General features: G+C 39.5%; 1 non-coding gene and 1 pseudogene across 1 annotated transcript; one reads left to right on the plus strand and one right to left on the minus strand.

Moving 5' to 3' along the window:
- The window catches only part of LOC117695038 (mas-related G-protein coupled receptor member B8-like), an 83,331-nt pseudogene extending 75,838 nt beyond the window's left edge, over positions 1-7,493 (minus strand).
- An 11,269-nt stretch (positions 7,494-18,762) lies between these two features.
- LOC117702050 (U6 spliceosomal RNA) lies at positions 18,763-18,869 on the plus strand. The gene has a single exon (XR_004605957.1). It is a non-coding gene; the product is annotated as a U6 spliceosomal RNA (small nuclear RNA).
- Positions 18,870-20,360: the final 1,491 nt, after the last annotated feature.

Raw genomic sequence — 20,360 nt, forward strand, 5'->3', positions numbered from 1 at the left:
CACACACACACACACACACACACACACACACACTCCCGCTACTACTACTACTACTACCACCATCAACATCAAAATAACAGGAATTAGAAAAGAATATTCATTAAAATTCTCAACATCAATGGACTCAATTCCCCAATAAAATGACATAAGCTAAAAGAATGGAGGCATAAATGGAATTGATCACATTGCTGTATACAAAGTACACATCTCAGCACCAAACATAGATATTATCTCAGAGTAAAAGGATGAAAGAATTTTTTCCAATGAAAGAAACCCAAGAAACAAATTGTAGTAGTTGTTTTAATATTTAATAAAATAGACTTTTAACCAAAAGTAATCAAAAGAGATGGAGGAAGGACACTTTATACTCATCAAAGAAAAAATCCAGCAAGAAGACTTCTCATTTATGAACATTTATGCCCCAAATGCAAGGGCACACACATTTGAAAAAGAAACATTATTAAAGCTTAAATCACAGATCAAACCCCACACATTAATAGTGAGATTCTTCTACACTCCATTCTCACCCATGGGTAAGTCATTGAGACAGAAACTAAACAAAGAAACAGTAAAACTTATAGAGCTAATGATTCAGATGGACTTATCAAACATCTACAGAACATTTTGCTTAAAGAATAAAGAATATACCTTCTCATCCACACCTCATGAAACCTTCTTCAAAATTGACCTTACATCTGTCACAAAAGAAGTCTCAACGAATATGAGGATTGAAGCAACTCCTGCATCTTATCAGATCACCATAGATTAAAGCTCAACTTGAACAATAACAGATACAACAGAAAATCTACAAACTCATAGAAACTGAACAACTCTCTACTTAATGACCACGGGATTAAAGAAGAAAGAAAGATCAAAATTAAAGACTTTCTAGAGTTCAATAAAAATGAAGACACAACATACCTAAACTTTCAGGACAATGGAAACTGTGCTAAGAAGACAGGTCACAGCACTAAGTGCCTTCCTTAAGAACCTGGGGTCATCTCAGGCTTGCATTAAGTATATAATCTCACTTGGGAGTTTCAACCGTCCACTTTGATTCTTCAGCTTCCAAATAAAAGACACAAAGCCTTATTTTTATGGTAAACATCTAAACCATTGGAGCTGTGCAGATATCTACTCTCTAAGCCATTAGTATCTACTTCTTTATCAATGACCCCAAGTTATAACTTGCTATGTTCCATCTTGGCTGTTCTTAACTCCAATTGGCCAGACCTCATGGTTATGTTTTCATGATTCAGCTACCCCATGGCATCTTCTCTTTTCTCTACCTTCTCTCTTCTTTTTACTCCCCTCGTGGTCCTCCTCAGAACCCATGATAAGGAACTGAACCCTCACCTTTCTCTGTTCTGCCCAGCTATATGCTATCGGCATCTTTTTTAAAACCAATAGTTTTTAAGTATGGAGGAAGATACATGCAGATTCTCTTATCCTGAGGGCAACCAGTCCTTGGGGGCCAGATTTTAGCATTACAGTCCATTGAAAAATGCCAAACCTCAACAATTTTTCTCTTTTTTTTGTCTACATAAAAAGAATTTAAAAAATCAGAGACAACATAGAGTAGAAACAATTATGAAAATTAGTAGAAACAGTTATGAAAATTATTATGTAACAGTTATACTTTAAAATTCCAGTCTGTTTGTACTAGGAAACTTGGGAGAACATGATTTATTATCTGTCGTATTCTGGTGAGTTCACAATTCTGTATTTTCTGTATTTAAATCAATTTCTATCTCAATTTATATTATTAACTTAAAATATCTTCTTAGATATAAAACATTTACCTGAACAATTTATGATGTCTTTATTTTAAAGAGGTGGTTTTAAAATATGGACCAAAGTACATGTGGATTCTCTCATCCCTGGGAGCAACCAGGCCTTGAGTGGGGCAGTTTTTAGCATTACAATACATAACAACAGAGCAAACCTCAACACATACTAGCAAATTAACAAGACTTCTGAAATCTCTAGAACAAAAAGAAACAAACACCTTTAAGAGAAGTAGATGGCAGGAAGTACTCAGACCCAGAGCAGAAATCAATTAACAAAGAGAACAATACAAAGAATCAGTGATCCATTATGTTGTTGAGGGACATCTGGGTTGTGTCTACCTTCTGGCAATTGTAAATAATGCTGCTGTAAACATAGTGGAGCATGTGTCCTTCTTATATGTTGGAGCATCTTTTGGTATGTGCCCAGTAGTGGTATAGCTGGGTCTTCAGGTAGTACTGTGTCCACTTTTCTCACGCACCACCAGATTTATTTACAAAGTGGTTTTAACAGTTTGCATTCCCACCAGCAATGGAATAGTGTTCCTCTTTCTCCACATCCTTGCCAGAATCTGCTGTCACCTGAGTTTTTGCCCTTAGCCATTCTGACTGGTATGAGGGAGAATCTCAGGGTCATTTTGATTTACTTTTCCATAATGACTAAGGACGTTGAACATTTCTTTATGTTACTCACAGCCATTTGAGATTCCTCAGTTGAGAATTCTGTGAACTCTATTTTAAAATAGGGTTATTTGGTTCTCTGAAGCCTATCTTCTTGAGTTCTTTGTATATTTTGAATAATAGCCCTCTATCAGATGTAGTGTTGTTAAAGATCTTTTGCCAATCTATTGGTTGCTGTTTTGTCCTATTGACAATGTCTTTTGCCATAGCAAAGTACTTGTAGACTTAACAGTGCTGTTGCACATGTGAACCTGCAGACTGTGACTGTATATAAAAGACCTGCACAAGTTCAAGCCAGGCATTTGCCCAGCATGGATAAAAGAAGGTCTCATAGAGTTCTCCCCCTACCTGAAGAGCTATTGGTGACTCAAGGCTCCTGAGAGAGGAGGAATCAGTTTTTTCAAGTGTTTAACTTCAAAGATGCTATAACAGATGGTTCCATTCCTATACCCATATAGGCAGTATTGAGTGTACTCAATGGTTTTCTTTTATAAGAGGACATGAAGATAGCAGGGGTATGTGATGACTTTATAGCAGAGGAATTGGAGGGGAAGCAACTGTAAACCTTGACCTTCAAATATCCCATAGTTAAGTCTAAAGGCCTCAAAGTTAGCAACAGGGACTTTCCAGTCTCCTGATAAGGAGAAACACCTGAGGCTCCTAAATGTGACATTACATGATTCTTGTCTAAGAAAAGCAAATAACAATTTTCAGAATAAGTACTTAAAAACAAATCTTATTTTTCCAGCATTGTTATTGATGGAGGTAGTAATCTTGTCCTTGACAAACAGCAGAGACTCCTCAGTCACTTGTCAATAGCAAGGACCAAGCAGGCCCAAGAACAACCAGCTTGGAACCCTGAGCCTCCAATCCCTTCTTAGTCTTATCTGACTGAGGCACAGTCAATAGAGATGAATTGTGCAAACCTGCATTGTCTGGCTCTGAGCTTGCCTTGCCATTTTGAGAAGACTTATGGGATCCCAAAAGCACTCTGCTTCCCAGTGCAGTTCTGCAGGATGCCCAAGAACAACCAAGGTAGAAAACTATTCTACCATTATTTTGCCAGTTGAGGGTCTGCTTGAGGCAAGCTAGCAGTGTCAATGCCCTGAACTCCACTTTCTAGCACATTGCTCCCTCTGCATTCTTGAGGATGCCTGCTGTCATTAGGATCATGCAGCCAACACCAGAAAAAAAACCAGATCCCTAATGAACAGCTTAAGAACACAATCAACAAGAGCCAGAGCAACATGGCTGTACAAGAGCCCAGTTATCTTGGTACAGCAAGCCCTGTACATGCTAAAGAAACTGAACCACAAGAAGAGAATTGTGGATCCAATCTTTTAAAGATGACAATGAATCAACCAAAGCAAGAGTTGGTTCTTTGAAAAAAATCAACAAGATAGATAAACTCTCAGCCAAACTTTTCATCTTTTCAAAGAAAGATTCTGGCTTTCTGACTTCATATACTAATTTCCTGTTTCCAGTTTCATTGTTATCTACTGTCCTGAGGTGATTTTTACCTATTTATTTTGACTTCAATTTACCTTTTTGCTTCCTCATGGAAATTCTGTGGATTTTATATTTTTCCTACCCACTCTGCTCTAGATTTACATTTTAATAGTATTTTTGTTACAATATCTATCCTCACTGTCCCTGTCCATTTCTCCTTTGTCTGTCTTTCTGCCTCTCTGTTTCTGTTCCACTCTCTGTCTCTCTCTTGTTTCTCTCTTTCTTTCTTTCTTTCTTTCTTTCTTTCTTTCTTTCTTTCTTTCTTTCTTTTTTTCTTTCTTTTGAAAAAGTTTAAAGTTCTTAACTACTGCTCCAGAAATGTGCCTATCATCTTGATGCTTTGCTCCCAGTGAATCCAGGTTATGGCTACACTCTCTGAAACTGTAAGCAATGCCCCAAATACATGTTTTCTTTTTATAAATTTCCATTGTCATGGTGTTTCTTCACAACACTAGAACAGTAACTAAGACAGAACCCCAAGTTTTTCCAGAAGTCAAACTCTTCTGTACTGCAGGATTTTGGAAGCTAGAAGCATGATCAATGGATGCTCTCAGTTCTGGTAAAAGGGAGACTATCAAGTTTGAAAATATGGAAATAATGAATGAGGAATATGAAGGGTTACTAAGATGAGTATGAAAACATCCAGACCTATAGGCTAATGTGACCCAGTCATCTGGATTTCTAATTTGAAATGAGAAAACAAAAAACTCTTTGAGAAAATTAAGCAATTTTCTGATGACCGTTTCTCTATCAAAAGTGTCCATCTGTCTATAGGGATACAAAGAGGTGATACTATTCACTAATGGGTAAGCAAATCATTATGACAAGATTATTTGCAAATTCTGAGTGAATGTTCTGCAAATATTTTATAGAAAATTTAGGATCATAAAACACAAAGAAAATTTATTGCTAATTATTCATTATTGTTAATCATTTTGTTAAAAGTTTTAAGTAACCTTTGTAAAGATTTTGATGAACCTTGTCTTAAATCATGCCCAAGGGACTTACACACCCTGAGATAAAGAGAATTTACATAATGGTCTTACAGATTCTAAAATAAAATTTATATTTTTGCAAACATTTTTAAGAATATAAAAGAATTTAGAATATTTACAGACCTAAACATCTTTAATTAGATGTAATTTTAAAGATAGCAGAGAAAACCAAGAAAAGAAGCATGTGATAAGCATAAGAAACTTCTATTGGGGACCATTATTTTTATTGTGAAGTAGAAGAAAAAGAATCTAGTGGTATCTGGAAGAGTCTAGAACAGAAAGAAAGGAAAGCAGACTGGACATAGCAAATGCTAAGGAAGCAGAATTGTTGAGATAGCAATATGGTAAGAGATAGAAGATAGAACATAGTGATAGAAAACATAGCAGGGAATGCCATCGATGAGCAAAATAGTAAGGGGAGGGAGGTGAAACACATGGATTATAAGAAGGACCAGTAACTTGTGGAAGGGAAGGGCATGAATGGGACCCAAGATTTTGAAATGTATAATGGTAGGTACTTGTTAGTCTGAGGCCAGGGTGGGCTTTGGTATGCTAATATGCACTGTTGGATTCTAAGGATCCATACCCACGGGAAGCACTCCTCCAGAAATACTCAGGAAGGGACTCGCTGCAATTGCATGAGGTTTATTTGATGAATAGGTGGAATAACAGTGGCTGGTGCACCGGGGCCCCTCCGCTCTCAGGAGAGAAGGGACCTCGAGTGGCCACAAAGGATGGTTTATATATAAAGTTCACAAAGGCAGTTAATTGCTTCTTGGACAATGAAAAGAGATTTCAAACATCAGTTACCAAGCCTGGTTTCCATCCAGTCTTCATCCCAATTTACATCTGTATCTCGCTCTGGGAAAATTCCTTTAAGTGACTTCCATTTACCCAGGTGTTTTATTGCCTCTATCTTGGGTCTTTTGTTCTTTTGAAATGTTTGTTTGAGCCCCTTGGATTCACCTCAGAGCTGCTAACACTTGAGTGTAAATTGAAACTTGAACCTAAGAATCTTTCATGCTGTGACCTAAAATTACATTCTTACAATTTATTCTCACATTTCCTTCTTTTCTCTTATGGCCAAATTCCAATCTTGGAATTATGAATCATCATCTGGGTGTACAGTGTGATATTCTTGTCTAAGCAAGAGTACTAAAGTGTTCTTTGACAAATTTAATCAAGTGGGTAATAATGTAAGGGCCAAAGGTGAGTAATAAAAACAGGATTATAAGGGATCCCATTATGGCTGAAACCAAGGTAGTAAGCCCAGGAGATTTATTAAACCATGACTCGAACCATCTCAGGTTCTGTTCCCTTTCTCTTTGTCTTTTAGCCAAACTTTCTCAGACCTTGGCCATGAAGTCTTTGATTACTCCTGAATGATCTATGTAAAAACAACATTTTTCTTTCAAGGCTGCACACAGTCTGCCTTGTTGGAGAAAAAGAAGATCTAATCCTCTCCTGTTTTGCATGACTACCTCAAACAGAGAAGCCAAAGATTCTTGTAACTTAGAGATCAACTCTTCCATAGCCTGGATATCTACATCAATAGCCTCTCTAAGTCCTCGGTAATACTCAGGCTGTAATGCCAGGGCTGTTACCCCAGTAGCTACTCCTGCAGTCACTCCCAGGCCTAAGAGAACAGCAAGAGTTGTGCTAATCGGTTTTCTCTTCGGCCTTAGGAATCCCCCTTCCCAGGTGTCTAAGAGATCACTCTCAGGATGGTATATTAGCCTAGGCACTAATTGGACCATGACACAGAAGTCTTGGTTTTGGTGCAGTACCCTGGAGTTAACGGGGTAAGTCCTGTCTCACATGCCCACCAACCATCTTGGGGGCAGGGGAAGTAGGTAACTAGCACTGTCTTCTGTTGTTACCTGGAAGATGGTGTTACACAGGTGAGAATGCGTATGTGGGACCTTTCCCAGGCAAAGCCCTCGTCCAGAGACCGCTGTTAGAGCGATCTTAGCACCTCGAGAGGTCCAGCAGCAGCCTGTGGGTGAGGGGGAGGTGGAGTAATTACCTATAAGGCCCACAGCTTCATAATAAGGAGGGGCTATATCATAACAGAGCCAACAAGCCTGAGTGGTCTCTGGGTTAGTAGAATTTAGCACCACAAAAGCCCGTTCTATCATCTGGACCAGCCTGGGCTCTGACTCATCTGAACTCGGCTGGGTCTCTTTTTTCATACCTCTTTGGGTTGGGAGTTCCGTGGGCTGAGGAGACTTGGTAGGCCTCTGGGGAGGGGGGGGGGTTCTGGTCTCTTACTATTTGGGGGTGGCAGCAGGACAGTGTTGGGATCTATTACAGTGTAGTCTGGGGCTTCAATCTTTAGTCTAATAGAAAAAGTAAGTCCATCATCATATTCAGACATGAATAACCTAAGCCCCCAGGCTCTTCCCTTAATCCAGTCTGTAGTGACCCGTTTTCCTGGTTCAGTAAACTGGATTGATATTGGGTTGCATGTAAAAGCTGTGCAAGGGCCCTCTCCAGTCCACCTCCAGTTGTGCGGGTGCATCCCGACTCCATGTATACCTAAGATGACAGGGGGAGCCCATTGCACTGATCTTTGGACAAACCACTCTGAGTAGTTGCATGGGTGACTTCGATCAGATCCCAGGAAGATTTAGGATGCCACCATGTGTCTCCGGACATCTCGAACCCCCAGCTACCACAATAGAACTCCTTTATTTCCCCGCAGGTGCACTTCATTGTTCTTGTTAGCCCATTGCAGGGGCAAACATATAGAGGGATCTGTCTCAGTTTGGACAAGGTGCGGGTGATTACACCCGAATTTCCTATAACTTCCCAGCTGCAAGGTATGGAGCAGGATCTTTGTCCACCACACTTGGGTAGTCTGTTTCCACCTGGGCCTTTACGTCCAGAGGCATAATAGTCTGGGATGTCCCATGTTGATAATACTGCAGCCAACTGGCAGACATCTGGAGTGAGCACGGGCCACCAGGTATATGGGGCTGCTGTCTTTGAAAATAGACCAAACAGCATCTCCAGTTTGTGAGAGGACCTCCCACGTTAGCTTCTGGGGGGCATAAGGGTTACTCTCAAAGGCTAGTCCAGGCCTTCCCTCCAGAAGTGAGATCATGACCCAAACCACGAGTACCTCAGGTGGAATCATGTTGGTCAGCTACAGTCTTCCTTTGGATCTTTATCTTGAGCGGGTTTTGAGTGCGTCGGAGTGTCCACTTGGGCGGTGGTCCCTCTGGAGCTGGATTTACATGAGAGGTGTGGATCCAAGTTGATATTCCATCAACTTTTACAGCAGTGGGGGTAGTCAGCAACACCAGAAACGGTCCCTTCCAATGTAGATCTAGGGTTTGGGCGTGGTGCCACCGGACGTAGACGCAGTCCCCGACCTGGAACACGTGAGATGTTTCCGGGGTCCCTGGTTCATAGGCGTGGGCCAGCTGAGTCCACACTTCTTTCTGTACCACGTGGAGTCCTCTTAACCTATCATATAAATCACTGTTACTATGACATAACTGGCTGCCTCTCCAGAGAGATTCGTTTCATCTGTGGGTGGCAGCAGATCGCCAGCATCCTCAAGGGTGCACAAAGAGGGATAGAGGCTTCCTTTGGGCTTATTATTGGGAGGTTTTGGAGAAAGTATTTTTTATGGGGAGAAGGTCAGAAGAGACTTCCAAGTCAGTAATGATTGACTCGGGAATGGACCTATCCAAGGCATCGCCGGCTACTGAAGGCAGGGCAAGTAAAGGTTGGTCTCTCAAAGGGGATGGAGGCAGTGTGTAAGTTAGGTTAGTGGAAGGAAAATGGGACTCTTTAAGGGACCATTCTCTTATGGAGATCAAGTACTGGGTATCTGGCCATTCTGGGGTGATTCTAAGAATGTCATCAATAAGGGACCAATAGCTAAAAACTGTAACAGGCATTTTTGCAGGTCCAAATGTTTGAAAATAATCTATAATACAGTCACCAACTTGGTGCCACCATTTTTCATTAGTTGTTCCCTCCTGGGAGAATCATGGACAAATTTCTGTTACAAAATCTAAAAATTTCTCTAAATCCTTTTTCTTAACCCTAGTTCCTCATGTCCTGATGGTCTCCTTGAGCACTGTCACAAATAATGATTGCTTTGAAAATGCTCACCCCATGGCTTTACCTCAAGGACTGGCTGCTCTGATTTTCTACATGGACTGTCTCACTGGCAGGTGGATCCTGGCATCCCTCCAAATGCAAAGCCAAGATTTGGGGGTTCGTCTCTGGGGTGCTCGGAGGAATGCGAAGTCACACACTAAGAGTACCTCTGGGAGTCACTCTAAAAAGCACTCTGAAATGCAAAGGCACTCTGGGCAGTCACCCTCAATGCTCCAAAACAAAGGGCGGGAGTAGGCTTACCCTTCTCTGCAGAGCGGCATTTCCTCCTCCTCGATCTCCAGAGTCCCTGTTTGAGGTGCCAGAATGCAACAGTCCCACAGGGCATTGAACTGGGATCTGAAGACCTGGAAGAGAGAACCCAGGGACAAGGGTATGCAAGAAACAGACAGCCTTTCTGGAGTCTGATCAAGATGTCAAATGTTAATATTTCCACACAGGTGTTATATACACATAGAAGCAGGATGTGGGGAGGGGGATGAAGAAGGTAGGATCTTCTTTGTTTCTGGGAGCTCAGGTGTTCTCAGAGGAGTACAGATGTCTTTCAGAACTGGATATTGGCTGGCTGAAGAGTTCACAGAAGAAGCGGGGTGGAGCAGCTCACTATGTACCTGTCTATAAGATGTACTGGTCATTTATTCTTATCTAAGTTAGTACTTTCCCACCAAAGCTACCTGTGTATAAGATCTATGATAATTTGTTCTTATCTAGGCTGGTACTTTCCCACCTTGGCTCCCTGTCTACAAGATCTATGCCATCTGTTCTAGGGCTAGTACTTTCCCACAGAGACCAAGATGTTGTGTCAGTAGGCACATATGGCTGGATTAGGCCTATGGCTGACTTAGGCAATTAATGTATAGCAAGGTCACTCCCAAAAAGAGTACTATATTAAATAGATAGGGAGAGAGTGGGCAACCTTGTCTTGCCCCAGATTTTAGTGCAATTGCTTCAATTTTTGCTTCATTTAATTTTATGTTGCCTGTTGGTTTGCTATATGTTTTTATTGTATGTGCCATGAATTCTTAATCTCTCTAGGACTTTGAATATGAAAGGTTGTTGTATTTTGCCAAAGGCTTTTCACCATTGAATGAGATGATTATGTAATTTTTTTTCCTTCAGTTTGTTTATATAGTGAATTTTTGTACCATCCCTGCAGCACTGTGGTGAAGCCGACTTGATCATGGTGAATGATGGTTTTGATGTGTTTTTTAATTCAGTTTGTGAGAGTTTTACTGAGAATTTTTATAGTGATATTCATAAGCAAGATTGGTCTGAAGTCCTCTTTCTGTGTTTGGTCTTTGTGTGATTATCAGATTAAGTGTGGCTTCATAGAATGAATTAGGTAGTGCTCCTTTGGTTTTGGTTTTATGGAATAATTTGAGGAGTATTTGTATTAGCTCTTCTTTGAAGGTCTGGTAGAATTCTGCACTAAAATCATCTTGCACTGGGTGGTTTTGGTTCGAAGGTTTCTTATGACTATTGGTATTTCCTTAGGGGGTATAGGATTGTTTAGATAGTTTATCTGATCTTGATTTAATTTTGGTAAGTGGTATCTGTCTAGAAAATCATCTATTTCATCTAGATTTTCCAGTTTTGTACAATATAGGCTTTTGTGGTTGGCTCTGATGGTTTTTTTTAAATTTCCTTAATTTATTTTGTTATGTTTCCCTTTCTTTTTTGATTTTGTTAATTTGGATACTGTCTCTTTGCCCTCTAGTTAGTTTGACTAAGAGTTTATCTATATTGTTAATTTTTCTCAAGGAACCAGCTCTTGGTTTTATTAATTCGTTGTATAGCTCTCTTTGTTTCTAACTGGTTGTTTTCAGTCCTGAGTTGGACTATTTCCTACCTTCTCCTCCTGTTGGGTGTGTTTGCTGCTTTCTGTTCTAGAGCTTTCAGGCATGCTGTTAAGTTGCTTGTTTGAGATCTCTCCAATTTCTCTATGAAGACACTTAGTACTATGAATTTTCCTCTTAACACTGCACTCATTGGGTCCCATAAGTTTGGGTATGAAGTGTCTTCATTTTTATTGAATTCTACAAAGTCTTTGATTTCTTTCTTTATTTCTTCCCTGACCAAGTTATTGAAAAGTTGTTATTCAGTTTCTATGAGTATGTGGGCTTTCTGTAGTTGTTGTTTTTTTTATATTGAAGTCTACCCTTAGTCCTTGATGATCTGATAGAATGCATGGGATTAGTACAATATTGTTGTATCTGGTGAGGTGTGTTTATGTCAGATTATATGGTCAACTTTGGTTAATGTACCATAAGGTGATGAGAAGGTTTATTTTCTTGTTCTGTGGTCAAATAGTCTGCAGATATCTGTTAAATCAATTTGATTTATAACTTCTGTTAGTTTCACTGTGTCTTTGTATAGTTTCTGTTGCTATGATCTGTCCATTGGTGAGAATGGGGTGTTGAAGTCTCCCACTATTATTGTGTGAGTTCCAATGTGTACTTTGAGCTTTAGTAGTGTTTCTTGTAAAAAATGTGGGTGTCCTTGTATTTGGGGCAGAAATGGTCTAGATAGAGATTTCCTCTTGGTTTGGTAAATTTTTTCTTTGATGAATATAAAGTGTCCTTCCCCATCTTGTTTGATAGCCTTTGGTTGGAATTCTATTTTATTGGATATTAGAATGGCAGCTTCTTTCTTAGTACCATTTGATTGGAAAACTTTTTTTCAGTCTTTATTCTGAGGTAGTGTCATTGATGTGTTCCTACTATGCAGCAAAATGCTAGACTCTGTTTCCATATCCAATTTGTTATACTCTGTATTTCTACTGGGGAATTGGGTCCATGATTGTTAGTTCCTTTTATTGTTGTTGGTGTAGGTGGGATTATGTGTATATGATTCTCTTCTTTTGGATTGGTTGTGAACTATTTAGTGTCTTGTGTTCTCTTGGGAGTAGTTAACCCCCTTGTGTTGGAGATTTCATTGTAGTATCCTCTGTAGGGTTGTATTAACAGAGAGATATTGTTTAAATTTGTTTTTTCATGAAATATCTTGGTTTGTCCTTTTATGATGATTGAAAATTTTGCTGTGTATAGTATCCTGGGATGGCATTTATGTTCTCTTAGGGTCTGGATGACATATGTGCAGGATATTCTGGCTTTTAGAGACTCTGTGGGGAAGTCTACTGTAATTCTGATAGGTATGTCAAATAACTTTATAAGTTATTTGGCCTTTTTCTCTACTGCTTTTAATACCCTTTCTTTGTTCTGATCATTTAGTGTTTTGATTATTGTGTGAGGAGAGGATTTTCTTTTCTTGTCAAATCTATTTGGTGTTCTGTAGACTTCTTGTACATTTATGGCCATGTCTTTCTTTAGATTAGGGAAGTTTTCTTCTATGATTTTGAAGATGTTTTCTGGCCCTTTGAGCTGGGATTCTTTACTTTCTTCTATTTCTTTTATTCTTAGGTTTGATCTTTCCATTGTGTGCTGAATTTCCTGGATGTTTTGGGTTAGGGATTTTTACACTTTGTATCTTCTTTGACCAGTATGTCAATAATTTCTATGGTATCTGTTATGGTTTATATATGCTTAGCCCAGGAAGTGGCACTATTTGGAGATGTGGCCTTGTTGGAGTAGGTGTGTCACTATGGGCATGAGCTTTAATACCCTAGTATTAATAGTCCTTTAATAGTTCTAGCTGCCTGGAAGTCAGTCTTCCACTATCAGCATTCAGATGAAGATGTAGAATTCTCAGCTCTGCCTGCATCCTGGCTGCCTAGATGCTGCCATTCTTCCACCTTGGTGATAATGGACTGAACCTCTGAACTTGTAAGCCAGCCCCAATTAAATTTTGTCCTTTATAAAACTTGTCTTGGTCATGGTGACTGTTCCCCACTGTAAAACTGTAACTTAGTATCTGCTAAGCTTATTATTGTCTTTTCCATCTCTTATATTCTGTTGGTGATACTTGCCATCTGTAGCTTCTGATCTCTTTCCTAAGTTGTCCATCTCCAGGGTTTCTTTCCTTTGTGTTTTCTTTATTGTTTCTAGTTCCAATTTTGGTTCTTGTACCATTTTGTTCAATTCCTTCTCCTGCTTGATTGTATTTTCCTGTATTTCTTTAAGGAATTTATTTGTTTCTTCCTTAAGAGCTTCTAACTGCATGTGTTTTCTGGTATTTCCTCATGGGAGTTCTTTATATCCTCCTTAAAGACCTCTATTATCTTCATGTGGTGGGATCTTAGGTCATTATCTTGCTTTTCATGCAATCCAGAACTTGCTGTGGTGGGAGACCTGGGTTCTGATGGTGCCAAATTGTATTGTGTTCTGTCTCATATGATCTTGCTCTTGTCTCTGGCCATCTGGTTCACTCTGTTTTTAAATGTCCTGGATGTCTCTGACTGGAACAGGTCTCCTTGTAGGCAGGTAGAGCTCTGTGGCTTGTGTTAAGGCTGCCTCCCTTTGGGAGGTAGGCAGTGTTGTCTCTGGTTATGGTGGGACTCCAGTGTCTCTGGTTAGAGCAGACATCCTGTGCCCCTGGTTACTGCATAACTTCTTTTTCCTTGGTCACTTAGGACCTCCTGGGAAGAATGCAAACATTCTTGGGCAGGTATATGGACCAGGCCCTTGATCTGGCCTGGATGGGGAATTGGGCCAGAAGGAAGGTGGAGCTGGGGATACTAGGGTAGGGGAGTTAGTTTCTAAGTCAGCTGGGTTGTTGTGGGTATCAAAGCTGGTGTGGGTATTTGGCAGAAATTCTCACCTGTGTCCTTGGTTCTGAGGACCTTGGGGGAAATATGCATGCATCAACCTTCTTTAGCATTTTTCCAAGTATTTACTTCAAGGTTACTTGCAGCTCATGGAATTCATGTCTACTCTTTCTTAAAAGTTAAATAGAACTCAAAAATAATCTCTGTGTGTGATACTTTCTTTAGAATAAAACTTTTTCTTGTAGATTTAGTCTAATTGCTTTTTGGAAAAATTTCATTTCATGTATAATTCTCCCTCTGCCTTTCCCCCTTCTCCCACCCCTCTCCCTATGCCCTCTCCCTCTTTCTTTCTCTCCTTCTGTGGTGTGTGTTTGTGTTTTTGTGTGTTTGTGTGTTTGTGTGTAATGTCTGATATCTTTGTATCTGTGTATTTGGGTTCTTATGAAAGCCAGATACATTGAATCTTTCTGGAACTGGAGTTGTAGGTGGCCTTTGTTTTCCTGGTATGGATTCTGGAACTAACATCACTCCTCTACAAGCATAGTGTGTGCTTTTAACTGTTGAGTCATATCTCCAGTTTCATCACTGATTTGTGTTTTCATGAACATATTGTGGTGAGATGTGATGTGTATGTCTCAGGTCTGTCAATTTCTAGTAGGCTACCAAATTCCTAGCATCTATATGCTTATCAAAATCTCTTATCATTTGTATTTCAGTGGTATCAGCCTTGAAGTCTTTTTCACCAATGATATTGTTTATTTGAGACTTATATCTCTTTCTCTAAGTTATTCTGTATGGAGGCATATCAACTAAGTTTCTCCTATTTTGATGTTGGTTCTAACAGCTTTTCTTTTTTTCAACTCTTATTGGAAATAATATTTACATTTTGAATTCTATCCCCTTACCCCATTCCCCCCACCACCCAGGAACCCCTTATCCCATCCATCCTCCTCCTGCTTCTATGAGGGTGTGCACCCACCTACCCCCCCACTCCCACCTCCCCACCTTCAGATTCCCCACACACACACTCAGTGTTCAGCCTTCATGGGACCAAAGATCTCCTCTCCCACCTATGCCCAACAAGGCCATCCTCCCCTACATATACAGCTGGAGTCATGTGTCCCTCCATATGTGCTCCTAGGCTGGTGGTTTAGACCCTGAGGAGCTCTGGCTGGTTGGTATTGTTGCTCTCCTCATGGGGCCACCAACCCTTTTGGCTCTTTCAGTCTTCTCTCTAACTTCTCCATTGGGAACCCTTGATCAGATTAATGGTTAGCTGTAAGTATCTGCCTCTGGCTATGTCAGACTCTGGGGGACCTCTAAGGAGACAGCCTTATCAGGCTGCTGTCAGCATGCACATCCTGTCATCCATATCAGTGTCTATTTTTGGTGACTGCACATGGGATGAATACTCAGGTGGAATGGTCTCCATACAACCTCTCCTTCAGTTTCTGTCCCACACTTTGTCTCCATATTTGCTCCCTTGGGTATTTTGTTACTCCTTCTAAGTAAGATCTAGGCATCCACACTTGTTCTTCCTTCTTCATGAGCTTCATGTGGTCTGTTAGTTGAATCTTTGTTGTTTCAAACTTTTGGGCTGCTTATCAGTGAGTAAATACCATGTGTGTTCTTTTGTGATTGGGTTACCTCACTCAGGATGATATTTTCTAGTTCCATCCATTTACCTAAGAATTTCTCAAATTCATTATTTTAATAGCTGAGTAATATTCCATAAGTTAGTCTGTATGGAGGTTTTTGAACTAAATTTCTCCTTTTTACAAAGTGGTTCTGTTTTGCTCATGGTTGTGTTTATTTTTTTTCTTTCTCTATGTTTCTTTGATTTTTTTTTATTTTTTTAAATTTTTTATTGGTTATTTTATTTATTTACATTTCAGATGCCATCCCCTTTTCCCATTTTCCCCTACCTAGAATCCCCTATCCTATCCCCCTCCTCCTTTTTCCTTTATACCTTTTTAATTACATGCATGTATTAAAGTCAGTTCTAGGTTGACGGTGTAGCAATACAATAGATGCAAATAGTCATGGAACAAGCAAGACAATAAATACAAATAGTCAAAGAACAAGCAAGGCATTAAATCCAATTATCTGCCTACTGCCCTATTCTAGCCCAAGGTCATTTTCATGTCTGAAGCCTACTTCCTTGTTCTAGCCTAAAATTTAGATTCCTGTCTGTAATTACTTCTTTGTTCTAGCCTAACATTTAGATTCCTGCCTGAAATTACTTTTTTGTTCTAGTCTAAGATTTAGATTCCTAATTGAAATTACTTCTTTGTTCTATGAATCTGACATTAGTGTCATATTCATGACTTAAGCCTACTTCCTTGTCCTTGGCCAATGTCATATTCCTGCCAAGCAGCCCATTTCCTTGTCCTTGGCCCATGCCAAATTCTTGCCAAGCAGCCCCAAACACTCTCTTCCTCTCCCCACCCCCTTTTTTCATTAACAATACTGAGCATGTCTTAGGCCATTCTGACAAGAATGCCTTCCTTACCCATCATAGAATATGCATTATCAAAAGCAATGCACTTATATCTTAGGTTGGTAAGGCTCTGTGCAGAAACGTACCCATCTGTCCTTTCCTTGCCAGCCTATTAATTTAAAAACTCTGTCTGGGGGGGGGGGGAGGGGGCGTCCATTTTCAGTTTCAACCCATGTACTTTGGCTGCCAACATGTTGATGTTAAAGAAAAGCTTTTACACAATGGACAGGTATAAAAGTATTTCAATGACAAAAAGTGCTTGAATGATCAAGCTATAAATGCAGTTCTTGAAGTTTGACCAAAATAGACATACTGACCTCAGGCCATGGGTAATTTTATTAGCAGTATCTACCACATCAATGCTCAGCAGAGCAGCATTCTTGAAATTCACAAGCACACTATATAAAGTTAAAACATCCAGAGAGGTGTTAAAATTATGCCAAATACACTGTAAGTGTCTTTAAACTGACATGCTGTTGTTTTCTAAAAAGACCCCACACAATTAGAAGGTGTACAATCAATGAAACTTACATTAAATACTGTAGAAGGGACAAAGGTAATTTTAACTTGATAATTAAATGAGCCTTAACACATGTGCTAAGACCTGTTTGAAATCAAGTTCCTACCCCAACATTATGTCTTGCTAACATAACATCATAGAGAACTACAGCTAATTTCCACATATGTCTCTGAAAATGTCCAGAACCAGACTTTCCAAATGAAGACTGTTATTTCCAATATTGCATTGATTTCTAGACCAGGTCCATGATTGAGTCTGAATAACAGTCACAGTTAATAACAATACAAGAGGCATAACAACTTATCTTTTTGATTCTCTGTTCCATAAGGTATAAAAACTTGAGGCAAGGTAGCTTGTCCCATCAGGGGTATAGGTAAGCAACAGTGGGTTGGGAACATATGTCCAATAGAGCTTCCCAGTCACCATTGTCAGGACACTCAGCAAGCTCAAAGGTCAGCATCATTTTTTGTCCTGGAATCAGCATGTCTCACTCATTGCTCTAGTGGCCACCATGCTCCATCAGCATCCTGCAGAAAAAACACACACATGCCCTGTTCCCCATATGTAATATCTGATTGGGATCATGCCTTACAACAGTAAGTGGATCCTTCTCTTTCACCTATGCATAAGAACGCCTAGTTGTAGAGTGCCATAGACACTCAGCAGAAAGTTCCTTGACATCCAATTTTTTTTAAAAAAAATTAAAATGAAAAGAACATGATTTAAATAAATTTGTGATGTACAGGAATATATCTTCCCCTTTTTTATTTTATGAAGATATTGTTTTAAAGTTCCATGGATGCATTCAATAGTCCTTGATAAGCATAAGGAATTCCCCTAATATGGGTAATGTTAAATTGCTGCTAAAAAGTCTCCAATGTTGACTGCTATAGCCAGTTCCATTATCTGTTTTTTGTTTGTTTTTATTATTGGGTGCTTTATTTATCTACATTTCAGATGTTACCCCTTTCTCTATTCTCCACCACACAAACACCAGAAACCCCTTAGACCATCCTCCCTCCTCCTATTTCTATGAGTGTGTGCCATCAACCATCCACCCACTCCCACCTTCCTGCCCTTAAATTCCCCCTCTCTGGGGCATCCAGATTTCAAGGGACCAAGGCCCTCCTCACCTGTCAGCATGCGATTTCAGACATCCACAACAGTGTTTACATATAGTGATTGTGTGGGATCTCCAGGTGGGGCAGTCTCTATGTGGTCCCTCTTCTATTTTCTGCCCCACACATTGTCTCATATTTGCTTCTGTGAGTATTTTGTTACTCCTTCTAAGAAGGACTAAAGCACCCACACTTTAGTCTTTCTTTTTCTAGGACTTCATGTGGTCTGTGAGTTATGTCTTGTGTATTGTGAGATTCTGGGCTAACATCCACTTATCAGTGAGTGCATATCATGTGTGTTCTTTTGTGACTGGGTTACCTAACTCAGGGTGATATTTTCTAGTTCTATCCATTTGCCTAAGGATTTCATGAATTCATTTTTAATAACTGAGTAGTAGTCCATTGTGTAAATGTACTACATTTTCTGTATCCATTTTTCTGTTGAAGGACATCTGTATTCATTCCAGCTTCTGGCTATTTTAAATAAGGCTGCTATGAACATAGTAGAGCATGTGTCCTTGTTATATGTTGAAACATCTTTTGGGTATATCCCAGGAGTGGTATGGCTGGATCCACAGGTAATGCTATGTCCAATTTTCTGAGGAACCACCAGACTGATTTCCAGAGTGGTTGTACCAGCTTGTAATCCCACCAACAATGGAGGAGTGTTCCTCTTTCTCCATATCCTTGCCAGCATCTTCTGTCATCTGAGTTTTTAATCTTAGCCTTTCTGACTGTGTGAGGTAGAATCTCAAGGTTGTTTTGATTTGCATTTCTTTGATGACTAAAGATGTTGAACATTTCTTTAGGTGCTTCTTGGGCATTCGAGTTTCCTCAGTTGAGAATTCTTTGTTTGTGTTTGCTTTGGCAGCACATATACTAAAATTGGAATGATACAGAGAAGATTAGCATGGCCCCTGCGCAAGAATGACACGCAAATTCGTGAAGCGTTCCATATTTTTTATGAAATGGACAATTTCCTAGACAGATACCAGGTACCAAAGTTAAACAAGGAGCAGATAAACCATCTAAACAGTCACATAACTCCTAAAGAAATAGACACAGTCATTAAAAATCTTCCCACCAAAAAAATGTCCAGGGCCAGATGGTTTCAGTGCAGAATTTTTTCATACCATCAAGGAAGACATAATACCAATCCTCTTCAAGCTATTCCATCAAATAGAAACAGAAGGAACACTACCCAATTCGATCTATGAAGCTACCATTATGCTCATACCTAAACCACAGAAAGACCCAACAAAGAAACAGAACTACAGACCAATCTCTCTTATGAATATTGATGCAAAAATACTCAATAAAATTCTCACAAACCGAATCCAACATCACATCAAAATGATTATCCATCAAGATCAAGTAGGCTTTATCCCAGGAATGCAGGGATGGTTCAATATTCGGAAATCCATCAATGTAGTCCACTACATAAATAAACTCAAAGAAAAAACCACATGGTCATCTCACTAGACTCTGAGAGAGCATTTGACAAGATTCAACATCCCTTCATGTTAAAAAGTCTTGGAAAGATCAGGAATTCAAGGCCCATACCTAAACATAGCAAAAGCAATATACAGCAAGCCAGTAGCCATCGTCAAACTAAATGGAGAGAAACTTGAAGCAATTCCACTAAGATCAGGGACTAGGCAAGGCTGCCCACTCTCATCTTACCTATTCAATATAGTACTGGAAGTCCTAGCTAGAGCAATTAGACAACAAAAGGAAGTCAAAGGGATACAGATAGGAAAGGAAGAAGTCAAAATTTCACTATTTGCAGATGATATGATAGTATACTTAAGTGAACCTAAAACTTCCACCAGAGAACTCCTAAACCTGATAAACAACTTTAGCAATGTGGCTGGATATAAAATCAACTCAAATAAATCAGTAGCCTCCCTCTATTCAAAGGATAAACAGGCTGAGAAAGAAATTAGGGAAATGACACCCTTCACAATAGCCACAAATAAAATAAAATATCTTGGAGTGAATCTAACCAAGCAAGTGAAAGATCTGTATGACAAGAACTTCAACTCTCTGAAGAAAGAAATAGAAGAAGATCTCAGAAGATGGAAAGATCTCCCATGCTCCTGGATTGGCAGGATTAACTTAGTAAAAATGGCTATCCTGCCAAAAGCAATCTACAGATTCAATGCAATACCCATCAAAATTCCAAATCAATTCTTCATAGAGATAGAAAGAGCAATTTACAAATTCATTTGGAATAACAAAAAACCTAGGATAGCGAGAACTATTCTCAACAATAAAAGAACTTCTAGGGGAATCACCATCCCTGACCTCAAACTGTACTACAGAGCAGTAGTGATAGAAACTGCATGGTATTGGTACAGAGACAGACAGGATGATCAATGGAATAGAATTGAAGACCCAGATATGAACCCACACACCTATGGTCACTTGATCTTTGACAAGGGAGCTAAAAC

This window comes from Arvicanthis niloticus, chromosome 1, assembly GCF_011762505.2.
Source record: "Arvicanthis niloticus isolate mArvNil1 chromosome 1, mArvNil1.pat.X, whole genome shotgun sequence".
Classification (NCBI taxonomy): domain Eukaryota; kingdom Metazoa; phylum Chordata; class Mammalia; order Rodentia; family Muridae; genus Arvicanthis; species Arvicanthis niloticus.